This window comes from Bombus affinis, chromosome 4 (assembly GCF_024516045.1).
Source record: "Bombus affinis isolate iyBomAffi1 chromosome 4, iyBomAffi1.2, whole genome shotgun sequence".
Lineage (NCBI taxonomy): Eukaryota > Metazoa > Arthropoda > Insecta > Hymenoptera > Apidae > Bombus > Bombus affinis.
In genome coordinates, this window is record NC_066347.1 from 13,573,387 (window position 1) to 13,587,673 (window position 14,287).

A 14,287-nucleotide genomic window follows, 5' to 3' on the forward strand; every position below is an offset into this window, starting at 1 on the left:
GGTCAATTCCAGAGTAACTCTACCGTTGTTTTTGTGGGCCGAAGCCATGAACACCGCAGTGCGTGTCATTAAAAAAACGGGGCCAACGAGATAGGCCAGTAAATTTCCGTATGAATTTTGGTATGGAAAAACCTTCAGGTATGGAAAATTTTAGAGTTCTCGATTCCGAGTGCTTTGCTGTCATTCTTGCGGAGAGGAGAAGAGAACTTGATAAAAAGGCGAGAAAAGGATATTTATTAGGCTATCTAGATGAGGGCAAGGGTATCGCTTGTACGTGCCGAGTTGTAATATTCAGCGGAGACGTAATATTTAAGCCCGAACTAGTATCGATGAAAGTAGTTAAAATACGTTTACCGAAAGATATTAAACGCGAAGATATGTATGCGCAGAGCGATGATGTACGTAGGTATGAAAGTGCAGGGAGTGAGCATGAAACCAGAGAACAACCTTATAGAGCTGACGAGAATGTGAGACAATTGAGAGATAGCCGCGCGGTCAAACGAACCGATTCTTATGGTCGCCCCATAATGTACGTAGCGGGAAAAATTCCGGTGGTCTTTAACGAAACGAGGAGGTCCGAAAAGAAAGAGTTATGGAAAAAGGCTATGCGTGACGATATGGAATCGCACCATGAAAATAAGATATAAACTCTTGTAGAGAAGCCAAAAACTCAGAAGATATACAGTGAAATGAGTTCGAACTGTCAAGCTAAATTGAGAATTTCATCAAAGAAGTAAACATATCGACGTAAAACGTCATTTCTTGCGCAATTAGTACAATAAAGGCGAAATTAATGTAACGTATGTAAAAAGCAAAGAGCAACTAGCGACTATATTTACGAATATAGAATATGCAAAATATATTTCTACAACATATCCATCCACGCGTTCTATTTTATTCAGATAACCGCAACAGTTTCAACGGACAACAGGATTTTTATATTTTAGTAAAATTCCATGCGATGTAGGGCCGGCACTTCTAACATTTAAGCACGTATCGTGGATAGAAAGATCATATGACTACGATTGAGCTGTGGATGAAATGACTACAAATCCAACATACGCGTTTTCATATCTTAGTCATAATTTTCCTAGTTTACACAACTTTTGCAGTTGTGCTTCAACCGCGATTTGAAGGGAAAACCTAACTCCGATCAAAAAAACCACAGGTCTGCGACCAAAATTGTGGGGGATGTACCCCGTAACAAGAAAAAATTGTGAAATATGGGACAAGCATATGTACAGTTAGTTAGAATAGTAACAGAAACGCTTCTAGACAGTACTATTATATGTTAGTTAAAATTACACGATAAAACAGTATATATACGTGGAGAACGTGTAATGCGAACAATAACATCATATATGGAAAGCAGAACATTGATGCCCGCTAAATAACGCTGATGTGGGATCGGGATCCCTCCAGGAATCCCAGAAGAAGGAGGTGGAAATGAAGGATCACTGCGATGCAGACTGCGCGCACCACCTTCTGGGTGAAATAGCTGTATACGATGCGCCAGGGCCCAAACATCGGTACTTTGCGACGGGTTCCATTGTAAGGGCCCAGCCGTGGTCTCTAATTTTGCCGTAGTTCCTATCATATTTCTTTCTTTTTTACTAAAATTTAACTTAGTTAGCGATAGAAAAATAAAATTAGGTCGGAAATGTTTCGAAAGAGCACATTTGAACAAAAAGCATGGTATAATGTAAAGGAGCAAAATTAATAATATATATGTACTTATTGATATAGCTATTGCATAATAACGAAAACTAGAAGGAAGAATCTTTTTATAGCGTCCAAAACTGCGACACGTTAAACCGTTATTAAAAATTTACCTTAATTGCATAGGAGTAATGGGCACCAAGAAAGTAGAAGAATCAATCAAGAATATACAGAAATGCATCTTCGTACAATGTTCTTGTTGTAAAAATTTCAAAATAGCAGCATTCAATTTTGACAAATTTTATTACCAAATTTTTGTAAGAGATTTTAGAGTAATACTAATGTAAACTAAATTGTTCGAGCTCTCATCTATGGTCTCTTTAAATTGTTTACAATAATTGTAATGGTTACTTTCACACGATCTTAGAAATTTGACTCGATGAATCGAGACAGTAGCTTTGGTCGCGGAAATGCGATTGATGCAGGTGTAACCGCGCTTGATTCAATTTGCTCGCGAACGTTTTGCCGCGATTCCAGCTTCGTCATCGGACTGCGCCGAGTTTCTCGGTAGAAGGGTAGATAAACCGCATGCAACACGCGGTCACATTGATGTTACACGACGATAAAGACAATGACCTGATTTACCGTCGATAGCAAAATTGGTGTCAATAGCAGCTTCGTGCGCCGCATCGTACACGAATCGGAAGTGGAGGTTACAATGGTGAAGCGCGTAGGCGCGATTGGCATATACATAAAGCTATGACAAGTGCATTGACCGTTATAGGTAGATAGGTACGTGATTTGTCTTCATAGTCGAGACAATTGTAACTAAAAGTTTTCATCGGATTTTTTAACGTGATAAGTTCTATACTATTATAATGTCTGCAATGAACTTTATTGCACTATATGAAAATATTGATCACAATCCATTTAGTTATTGGTATGAAAATTTGAATCCGGTGTACGGTATACGGTTTTATCGGTGTACACATTTATAAGAAATACCTAGTGAATTGACAATGTGGTAGCTATTGTGGCGATAACAGATGTATCGAATTTATTCTTTCAATTTAATTATACATTTTTTAGATAGAATAAAGATTTGAGACGCATAATTTCAGAAATACGTACATTAGTTATTTATCTTCTGACACTAATACTTTTAATCGAGTGTTATATGTCTGTTGGTATATTGTAATGTTTAAAATTACCGTTATTGAAGATATCTCTATTAAAAATCGGAGAAAATGATTTTGACTACGACGCACCTCTATGTACGTACGATGCAGAAAATAAAAGTTGACGTGGAAATATGCCACAACGAGGCGTTCATCATTCAAACGATGCAAGTAAAATTTTCTCCAATTATATGCGTTTGAAGTGTGAAAATTACATGTTTATTTTGAAATCCAATTAAAAGACCTCGATCCGAGACATATCCTTATGCAATTAAATAAATTAGAACTGATACGATCTGATATTAAATTCTTGCATATGATTCTCGATATAGCTAAAGTATTACCTCAATTGTTCTTCCTCACACAATATATAGAGAGTTAATAGATCTAAAGATCTGCAGACTATTAATTATACTTTTCCCTCATTTCATTCGATATATTATTAGATTCCCATCCAATTGAAATTTATTATAAGACGTTGAATGGATTGAAAAATATTTGTAAATTTAGAATTATGATAAAGCAATAGAACAAAACGAGAAGTCGATCGCATTTCAGGCTCGTACTGTTTGACGGTTATTATTTGAATAATTGAATTATTCCAGGTTTTCGTTGTAGTTCTAACACAGAATAAAAGTAAATACTTAATTGATTGACTAGAAACAACATAATTTGCATTCAAATAACTGCCGGTTGCAAATAACGTATTTCATAGCATGGATGCATGAAATTTTGGACATACATTTTCTCAGAAATGTGTGTTATCATTGTACACGTACGATCATACATACTATGTAGCCTAAAAGCTGTGGCAGAAAGTAATCAAGCAAAATGAATGGTTCCGAATTTCAAATAGATTGCAATGTGAACACAAATTTGCGAAAAAGAGTTCACCGTTTCCAGCGTTAGAGAATAATTGTGAGGCGTGGCATTTCGGTATCGCGAGAATCGTCGTGAATGCCTATTTTCCATTCGACGACGCGATTCTCCTTCCCTTGTATTATGAAAAATATTTTCGCGGGTATGAAATCGACTCGGCGCAGCTCGAAGATAAATGAGAATCTGTCGTAGCTCGCGGATAAATTTCACTTTCGCGAAAAAGTCCCATGGAAAGATGGGCATGTTTGGGATAATCGATCGCGAGTCCCCACACGTCGTTGCTTTTCCCTTAGACCTCCACAAGATACCTGAAACCGGATTCGAACTTCGTAGATCGTTCCTATTCGCCCGATTCTCACCTATTACCGATCGCAACTTTCCACGAAAGCGTCAATTATCGCACGGCCATTCGTTCGTTCAATCGCTGTTATTGGTTCTCACAATTAAATTCGACCTGTAAAGGAAGAGTTCCGTGTTTTCAGCATCTTCCTAACGATCAGTAACTCGAACTTCCTGCTTCCTCATTCCTGTCTCGAGTGACGTACGTTATCGATACAGTTAACGTACATACTGCGTATGTTCATTGGCATAATATCGTTAGATTGAAAGACTTTCAGTGGAAATTTATTGAAATGATACGTTGCATGTCTGTTTAGCCGCTTTAGGTAAGATCTACTACGCGTTTATCGCTGTTTGTGAATACTAGATGCCTATTGGTAATATAGATAAACGGTAACATATAGAATCGGACGTTTCGGGTTTTAACGAAGGAAGTTTGAGTCAATTTTTCAACGAGTATCTTGTTTCAGAGATATATAAGCTCGTGTTTTTTTACTACTAATGTCGAATTTGTTATTGTAACTTGATTCGAGAATTACGTAACGAACGAAGAATCTGAACTAGTGAGTAAATATAGCTGTTATGATACATAACAAAGTGTTTCATAAGAAATAGATACGCACGACCCTTTCTGCAAAAAACATAATATTCACTATGTTCCGCGATGTGTTCGATACACAAACATAACAACAGACCTTGAATGGTCATCGAAGAATCTTAAAGTACATTCGTACAAAGTATAAATCGATCAAACCAAGATTTGCACTTATGCTTCCTCTTAGTCTGACCATTTATCATAGTTGCCAAATATTTCGACGAATCTAATAAACGTATTTATAAGGAACTAGATAACATGTATGTAATTATTCCTCCAGTGAAAAAGAATTCTCTGAAAGAAACTACGAACAAGCAATCTATATAAAATTCTACAGTATTTTTCAAATTCATTGCTTTCATTTTTGTTACTAATTCTGTTCGTTGCACTTAAATGCACGTATGTTAGTTAGGCAAATATTCCCTAATAATCTCAGAAAAAATGATAAGAAGAGAGTAATTTCCGCAATACGTTAAAATATATCTATTGCCAGAATTCATTCGGAATCCACATGGAAGGACAAGCATCGTTCACGTAATCAATCTTCCTCGGTTCAAAGACCGAACGTATCTTACGATGCAAACGAATTTCACTCCTGGGAAACATTGTCTGCGAAAGTAGCGTGACAATCGATCGAACACAGAACGTAGGCTGCTCCGTTCTAGCATTTTCGTTTCATTCCGTTAATCATGCGATGATCAGCTGGGCGGCCGAGAATCAAAATCGGGAATGAGATCGAAACGAACTGTCTGCTTCACATGCTGAACAGCTACGAAATAACGCGATCCTCCACAAATAATAATCGTGTTTATGTATAATCGTATACGCATATGTATGTATTTTGTATATCGCTATCACTATATGTATTCTGGAGGATATTTTACTTTTAAATTTCTCATAAACCTATAAACGTCTACAGTTTAACAACTACCAAATGAAAGAGAACACAAATTCACTTAAGCATAAGATGGAAATTTGTTCCTTGCATCGAGACAGAGAAATTAAAAACCATACGCTTCACATCATTAGAAAATTAAATTCTATTATGTACGCCCAATATCTCAGCGCCCTTATTCATGGTTTCTCTTTTCTATTACAACAGACAATACATATACATATATTAAGGAAAGGAAAGTCTCCTTCTGTTTCTCGAAACGACCGGAGAATTGAATATGAAAATATATTCAAAAGATGAAAGCAATTAATGAAAGAAGGAAGAAAGGCAAACAATCATATATTGCAGATTGATATACCTGATCTATAAGTATATGTAATAAAAATCTGGAAGCGTATACTTAAAATTATTTTACATGCTATTGTTACGTCCTGTGACCCCAGAATCTATCCTCATCCATCCTTCGGTCAAGATAGTCAACGACTTTTCAAACATACTCGGATCCGCAGTAATCTATTGCCGTCCTCAGATTTAGATTTTTACTTACGCTCCCTATTGCTCGTCACGGTAACACACAGGATATGTGTCCTGTCCCATCCTTATCCACCAGTTCCTTTCTCATCTAATTGGCAGCAATGGCCGTTGTCCTCGCTTGCTTAACGAAGATTGCAATAAACAAATCCGCTTGTCTCGTGCTGCAGAGGCAGACCCATCAATAATTTCCCTTCTTGACATCACCGTCTCCGAACTTCACTTGTTAACAACTCTTGGATCAAAATGCACTTTCCAGTATTTAAAAGTTGTTGGATGTAAAGAGAGTGCGTCGATTATCGTATAGACACGAGACTTTATGATTCTCGTTTGACGCGTTATACCGCGAACGCATCTTTTCGCAATCACCGCCGAACAACTATAGTGACATTATTTATTTTTTTTATATAAATTTTCTAATAGTTCCTTCATTTTCGCTTTTCAGTCGCTCCTTAGAACTCCCGAATAAGTTCTTGCCATTCTTCATCAGGGTACCCATTATCTTATATTGAGAAGGAGTTTCTTGTTGCACGACATTTATGGAATCATGAACAATAGCCGTGTTCCTTTGTTTCAGCATCGTCATCTCGAAATCGTTTCTAGTACGTACAAGAATATCGCACCACGTGACACCTAGGTGACATCTACGCCGAAAGCTGAAGTCGGTTCTTCGAATATCTGCAATTCTATGGTTCCCGAACATGTTTTTAACGTGTGCCTAGCTTCGACAATCGACATACCACACAGTCTACGTCCACAAGTCTCAACGATCTTGTCATCGATTCGAAACTCGTTTCGATTTGGCTGCCACTCCATTTATGCCCATCTTCGAAATCACGTAGAATGGTTGAACAGCTTCTTTTCTTTCTACGGAGACGCCATGGTTCTCAGATTTCTTCATTTTGCTTCTAGAATGGACATCCTCAGGATTTTCCGCTTCCGCATTCGATTACGATCTCTGTGGATTACCATATTGCAGGCTATTGACAATCGTTGAGTACATTTTCGTCACTGGTAGAGTTCGTTACTTACGGGTATGGTCCGTTCATCTTCGAAGTTTCCGCTCAAAGATACTAAGGAACCTCTCGACGTTTCACCGTCGCATCTTTCCGACGTACTGACTGCGTGATGAAGACTGAATACTCGTCTCTTGAAGCGCCTGGTCCTTATAGTCTAGCTCTCAGTCCAGGGGGTGTTTTTCTGTCCATATTTCCTTTGAGGAGGGAATCTATTCCTATCCAATCTGGTAACTATCTTACCGTCGTGGGTGTAACTCATCTGGTGTTTATGTTTAACTTTAGAGCGGACCCGTCGAGCACTCCGGGTGGCAGGCACCCTCTTGAGGCACTGTAAATATTACAACATGTGAGGTACAGTCAAAGATGAAATACACAAGTCCAGAAGTGGATATAACACAAGAGTCAACAGCCACCACAACCCATTAGTCACCCAACTACTAGACACGACGGACCAGATCCACAGACTAAAAAGAAAATACCCTCTAGATTAAATCCTTAGATTCTACTAGAACCAACAATATAAAACTATTATAATCCATGTCACTGTATCACGCCAAATTAAGTTACTGAAAATTCTCAATGAGAATTGATTGTAAATATTCTAATGAATAAAAAAAAATGTCAGGTATGAATTTCCAACTTCCCCAAAAAGACAGATGTGCTGTCCGTACCGTAACGGAAGACCACTCAAAATCCCGAACAACCGATTCATCTAATAAATTTTTGCTTATGACGACCGTGTCCTCAAGACAAGAAGGATTCGTGGGAACTACAACTGCCGTACATTCTTTCCTACTTTCTTCGATTTCCTTTTTCGACTACGATCGAGCTTGCAAAGTCAAACTGAGACTGACTTATTGTTCCGTTCTTTGGACATTTTTTAATCGGACTTCATCGAATTTTGGGGCTTCAATTTTCACGTACCGATTCATTCAACGTCTCTATAACGCTTTTCTGTAACGACTGCGACACACCACATGCATTCTTAGAGGACTTACATTGTTAAATTGTGATGCGACGTGTCCGTATTCGTGGCATTTTTGCTTGGCACCTTTGCTTTCGTTGGGCAGTTCGCACTTAGGTGATTTTTGTTTCTGCGTAGAAAGCTCCGTCGCGTCTCGTCCTCTTGGATTTTTCTTCGACCAGTTTGCCTTTCGTATTCGCGTTTTCCTTCATGTTCACGTACGTAGCGAACTTCTTTTTTAATTTGCGAATATCCTTGGCGCCGTACAGTATGATGTTGTTAGTCTGCTCGCGAATTCCGTCGATAATATACTGTATTACGGCCAAACTCTTCATACTAGCTATCTTCGTTATGCCGAACATTTTGTAAACATACTCGTAGTATGTCTGAGTTTGCTTCTTTGTTCAACGGGACAGCTCCTTATGCACCTTGTTCGTGTCTTCTTTTTTTTTCTAATGTGTGACGACTACCTTCTGTCTGCAATTAGTCGCAACTTACTCGTAACTGACTATTCTCTCCACCAAAACGTCCTTTTATACCACGGTTTTCGGTTCCCCTACCATGCACATGTATCTTACAGCTGCTGGTGACCCAAGATGGTCAGGTCCACCATTTTCGATTGCCTATTCTTCTAAACGGATGCGGCCATGTTGTTGACCCACTTAGCCCATTGGAATGTCCCATCCTACCTGGCCCGTTAGGGACCTTTCATTTCTTCACTACCTGTAGTTCGTCGGAATTTTCCCAACGGTTTTTTCAGGATATTACAATATATAAAAGTCTGCGGTCTACAATGACGCTTTGCTTTTTATTGAAGTAGACGGCACTTTTAGGAAAACTTTACATCAGCACTATTGTGTAGTTTTCCTGGCCTTCGAAGCCATTAAGTATTATCTAACACTAAATCAATAAGAAGGGTCTTTCAGTCTCATAGCCTTTTCAGGAACATGCCTTGCATACATTGGTGTTAGGTTATGGTTAGGTTAGTGCAGAGGGCATAGACAGGCCAGTTTCCGTAATTATATAAATATACATAAGCCCATGGCTTCGGAGCTATGTTGTAATGTAACGCTGCCAGAGTGCGCATCTTTTTTTTTTTTTTTTTTTTTATCGTGGAGAAATCCTCATGGACATCCAGCTGCACGCAGCTGGGTAGTGTCGGACTCTTACCGACTAAAACTCCACGGTGGTCTTCCAGACGGCTGTTCGAGGAGGGCTCGGGGTCTCTTGCGAATACTACCAAGCGCTCCTCGTCGTCTATCTCCCTGCTGGGCGGGAGACCTTCTTATTAGACAGAAGATCGGGGCCGCCAGGGGGGGGACCACGCCCCCTAGCGCCCTTATCCTTGGGTCTTGTTACTTCCTCGATGACTCCTTGGGCGCGCTTACGGCGGGGGTGCCGCCGCTCCGTGACGCGCGGAGACTCCTTGATGTCGCGCTCTGCTGGGATGCTGAGCTTTCTCCCTCTCTCTCTCCGCTCGCTCCTTCACGAGCATAACTTGCTCGCAAAAGGTGCGGACGGCTATGTACTCCTGGGGTCCCTTGAGTATGGCTTCGATGAGCGTGTCGGGGGCCAATCTCTCGCCGATCTCGAGTCGTAGGACGCGTCGTGGTACCTCCCACGCCGGACAAACCTCCAGCGTGTGTTGCGCCGTGTCCTCCTCCTCCCCGCAGTGGTGACAGATGGACGTCACCTCTTGCCGGATCTTGAGCAGGTACTCACCGAACACCCCGTGGCCGGTGAGCACCTGAGTCGTTCTGAATGTCAGCGGGACCCCGCCTTTATCTCTCCACTTGTCCCAGTTGGGTAGGACGGCGCGGACTGCTCGATGAGGGCGTACCGCATCCTCTTCCAAAAGCTGCGAGCGCCACCGCTCCCATGCTTCTAGCCTTGCTTCCTCCCGAACGTCCGTGGTTGGTGCCATCGGCGTAGCACGTCGGTCCAAGGTCGAGGCTCTCCGATGTTCGTACACCCGACGAAGGGCGAGAGCCTGTAGCTCAAATGGAGGGGACGCTGCCAGCACGGTCGCTGTCGCGTAGGACACCGTCCTGTATCCCCTGGCTGCCCGGATGGCGATCGTCCTGTGGAGTCTTCTCACCAGAGTCAGATTGCGCCGACTCGCCGCCAGATCTTCGGCCCAGACAGGTGCTCCGTAAAGGACTCGTGACCGGATCACTCCCTCGTAGAGCCTGCGGACTCCCAGTCCAGCCCCGCCGATGTTAGGTAATAGGCCGCATAGGGCGTTAGCTGCGGCCGTTACCCTCGGGGCTAAATGCTTGAAATGTGGCTCGAATGTCCATCGACTGTCGACGATCAGGCCTAAGTACTTCATCCGGTATCCCACAGGGACCTCTTCTCCGTCGATGACGATCGTCGACAGCTCCACAGGCGGTGTTCCTCTTCGTCGTTGGTCGTAGAACCACAAAGCCTCCGATTTCGCCGGCGACACGCTCAAACCGAGCCTTCGAATGGCGTGTACCGCGCATGCCACGGCAGTCTCGGTCAGGCATGCGGCATCGTTCCACCATCGACTGCTGGCCAGCACCAGCGTGTCATCCGCATAGCATATCGCGCTAGCCCCCGGCGGCATGGGACTTCGGAGGACCGAATCGTAGGCAGTGATCCATAGAATCGGTCCGAGTACCGAGCCTTGCGGCACACCGCGCTCTACCGGTCTTCGCTCCTTCACGCCGTTTCTGCCTGTGTAGGTGATCCACCTATCGTTCAGATAGGCCTGGATCACCCTGACGAGGTATGGCGGGGACTCGAAGTGTCGCAGCGCCTCCGCCAGAGTGCGCATCTGGAGTAGCATACACTGTACTTATACTATTCCAACACTTATACTCTGATATATTTCTATTCCGCACACACCCACGTGTTCCTCTATCAGATAATCACAACACTTTTAAATATTTCTGATATTTTGCCCACCTGAAAGTTGGGAATAACTGACATCCACTTGAATTCGCGATGCCGCGTTTCATCTTTTGCAACAACAGCACTGACGTTGATGCAACGAAAAATCGGGAAAGAGCTAATTCGAGTAACTGTAGGTACATACCTCAGAGGAGACAATATTTAGGGAGACTGATGATAACGAACGGAACTGAACGGAACTCGGGCTCACGATGGCCTACTTGTCACGTCGATGACACTGATGACATCGAAACCGAGTTAACGCGTACGTGCTGGAGCATTGCACTTTGCTCTAATAGACTCACGGTGTATAGCGAACAAACTGAAACGCAAAGTGCAATTTATTCTAAATGTATATCGTGTATGATGTCGATGAGAATTGTAATGCGATGTAAACTGCTATATTAAAACCGAACTAGGTTGCGGAAGAATATGAGAAAAATGTATAAATTAATTCAGTACGGGCGTACAAATTATTTTATTCGGAAGATCTGCATCGAATAAAATGTCCTCGTTTCCTTGATATTAAATCCAAACAGGAATGAGCGTATCAATGTTCAGAGATCGTCGTTTACTTCATTTTGCTTGTTTCAAATGGTATTATATATAGATAGCTTAACGACACATATTAGCAGGAAGTTTCGAATTGTGTCTATGGCGTTATCTATGCATAATCGATAAACGTTATGTTCCCAAGCTTATTAAAATATGTATACATGTAAAAATATAGATGAAAAAGTTATTCGGTATATAATTGTATAATTACTAGGAATATTGAAAATAAACATATATATTAGGTTATTTTTAGTAGTTTCAGCGTTGCATAAAGCAAGATTTTTCAGGAAACGACACATTGTGTTGTTTTGATTTCCATTCTCCCCGACCAAAATTAGCTAATTTCGTGTGCCTAAAATTTCCACACACCAATTCAGAAAACGCGGTTCACAACGTCAAAGAATAACAACTTACCGCTATATTCCATGCAAGGACAGACAATCAGACTAAAAATTACTCCGTTGAACACATATCAGCAAACAACTATTAAACAATGATTCAAGAAGAAAGATAAAGCAAAGAAAATACTTACTATAGTTTGGTAGGACGATATCCTATTACGATTTAGTTTCTTTTCTCATCGCGAAGTCCGTCGTATATTTTAGCAGAGGAACAGGTCACTGTTATCGTGGTAACAATTATTCGTAATGCGCGCAGCGAGGTTCGTGTCAGAAGGAATCTTTAAAATCGTGCAAGTTAGGGGCAAGGTTGCGATGACGAGGAAAAAGAACAGGAAACCAATGCGTTTTCACGCTCGTTCGCAGGAAGGTCCGTACGTGTAACTGCCTGTATACGCGACTGCTACGACTGAAACTCGAATACCTTCTAAATATTCAGAAGACGCAGCTTCTGGAATGTTGTTCTCGTTATCAGTGAAAGTTGCACGCTATAAATAATATGTATGCGAATGGTGTACGGGTATAACCCGTCAGCAAAGACGCCTGAAGAATATCAGGTGATATAGCTGCTTTTGTAAAGGGAACATCGTTTTTGGAGGAAGCAAACGATTTTGTATCGAAGCATGATAGAACAGAATTTACTTATTAAAATATACATTGTCAGGTCTTGCGGTCCGCACGAGCCGTAACGCGAGCCGCCAAAGGAATACGTCATTATTCGCGAACTACGCGAGTCACAACTGTCGGGAAATGGAATTAAAGACACAACATTTAAAGGAAATAAGAAATATGACGCGTACAATTGTTTTAATATTACAATAAATTTATAAACAAATACACATTATTATCGAACAAAATTAAAATCTAACTAGGAATATCGAAATCATAACATCATATTGCTACATAAAAACGAGTGATTGAAGTTTTTTTAATTCAAAGATAATTTCGCTTTTAAACGCAACCTGCGGAAACACTTGACGTTTACTTATGTTTCAAACCTTTCGTCATAGAAAATTACAAGAAAAATAGTGAAAACAGAGATTAGCAAATTTATTGGAACTAAGAAATTACGTACTTAATTGATAATTCTATAAATACTATAACCATTCCAGCAAAGTTAATTATAATTAGACTGTTTCTTTAATAAATGCAATATTCCTGACATGTCACTTTTACAAAACAATACGGTACCTCGCAAAAAAGTAACGAGTGATTCACTAAGTTCAATGATTATGAAGTACTGCTATAATGGACGAAGACTTAACGACTAGTAAACTTGTCATATATTTCAGTAAAATTAAGTTTATGTCGCAGTATTATAACGAAACATTTAATATAAAAATATTTATATACATATTGCTTAAAATATTTATTTATATTAAATCAGATCTATGTTTATGGAACAATTGATAATTTTTTTATTTGTTCATGTTCATCTGTATCGCGACGCCACTAATAAGTCGATTCCATATTTCGGTTAAGATAATAGGAGTGGTTTGAATGATCGTAACACTAAATTAGCAGTTTAAATATACTGTTTATTTCCAACAACTTTCGAGACTTGAGTGTCTGCGTGTAGTGCTGCGAGAAAAATTGAGAAGCGTTTAGAGCCAATAATTGCACGCATTTTAAGGTTTCTTGGATTCGATGAGTTAGTAGCATCTTAAGGTCTTCCGATCGTGATGTCCGGTGATGCTGAGGTCTATGAGGAAAACTAGTGATGGGTGCTGTCCGCCCTCCACTAACGGTTGCTCGTGGATAGAAGTCCTCCTCGAATATCCAACACGAGAAAACTCGCTTTTCCCATGTTTTACCGCGATGAACAATAATCTCAAGGTGTGTTTCGACTTGAAACATGCATTATATAAATTAAAGACCTCGATAATAAGTAAAAATCCAAATCTCAGAACGGCAATTATCAATTCCTTAGCATTATTGCGGGCCCGAACAAGTACATTTCAGCACCTGTTCACCATCCTGACTGCGGAATGCATTATATTATATGATAGGGTCACATGACGTAACATTACTCATGGAAAACGAAAAAACATGGGAAGCTCTGAATACAAATAATAGAATATTATTACTATGAAATCCCAACCATGTCACATCCCTTCTGCATCGATTCTCAGCATACCGAGAAACTCATTGGGTGGCACACATTACCAGAGCTTCAAGGATCGTTAAGGATTTCGTTTCAAACCATCCGATTTCCAGCAGGGTTATACGGTGCAGCGATTTATTAATCGTAAACTATCCCATGGTTGGCTGAACCGCAATTAACCACGATGCCGTTTCCGCTTTTACATGATCAATTTTATCGTTAACGGTAACGTCGCGATGAAGAAATAGAAGAAAT

General features: G+C 40.5%; 1 long non-coding RNA gene across 1 annotated transcript in view; it reads right to left on the minus strand.

Moving 5' to 3' along the window:
- LOC126915165 (uncharacterized) overlaps positions 1–9,128 on the minus strand; it is a 36,890-nt gene extending 27,762 nt beyond the window's left edge. The window contains exons 1-3 of the long non-coding RNA XR_007710036.1: positions 8,094–9,128; positions 7,109–7,423; positions 6,093–7,034 (exon numbers count right to left, since the gene is read on the minus strand). This is a non-coding gene — a long non-coding RNA (uncharacterized LOC126915165). The remainder of the gene's footprint in view (positions 1–6,092; positions 7,035–7,108; positions 7,424–8,093) is intronic.
- Positions 9,129–14,287: the final 5,159 nt, after the last annotated feature.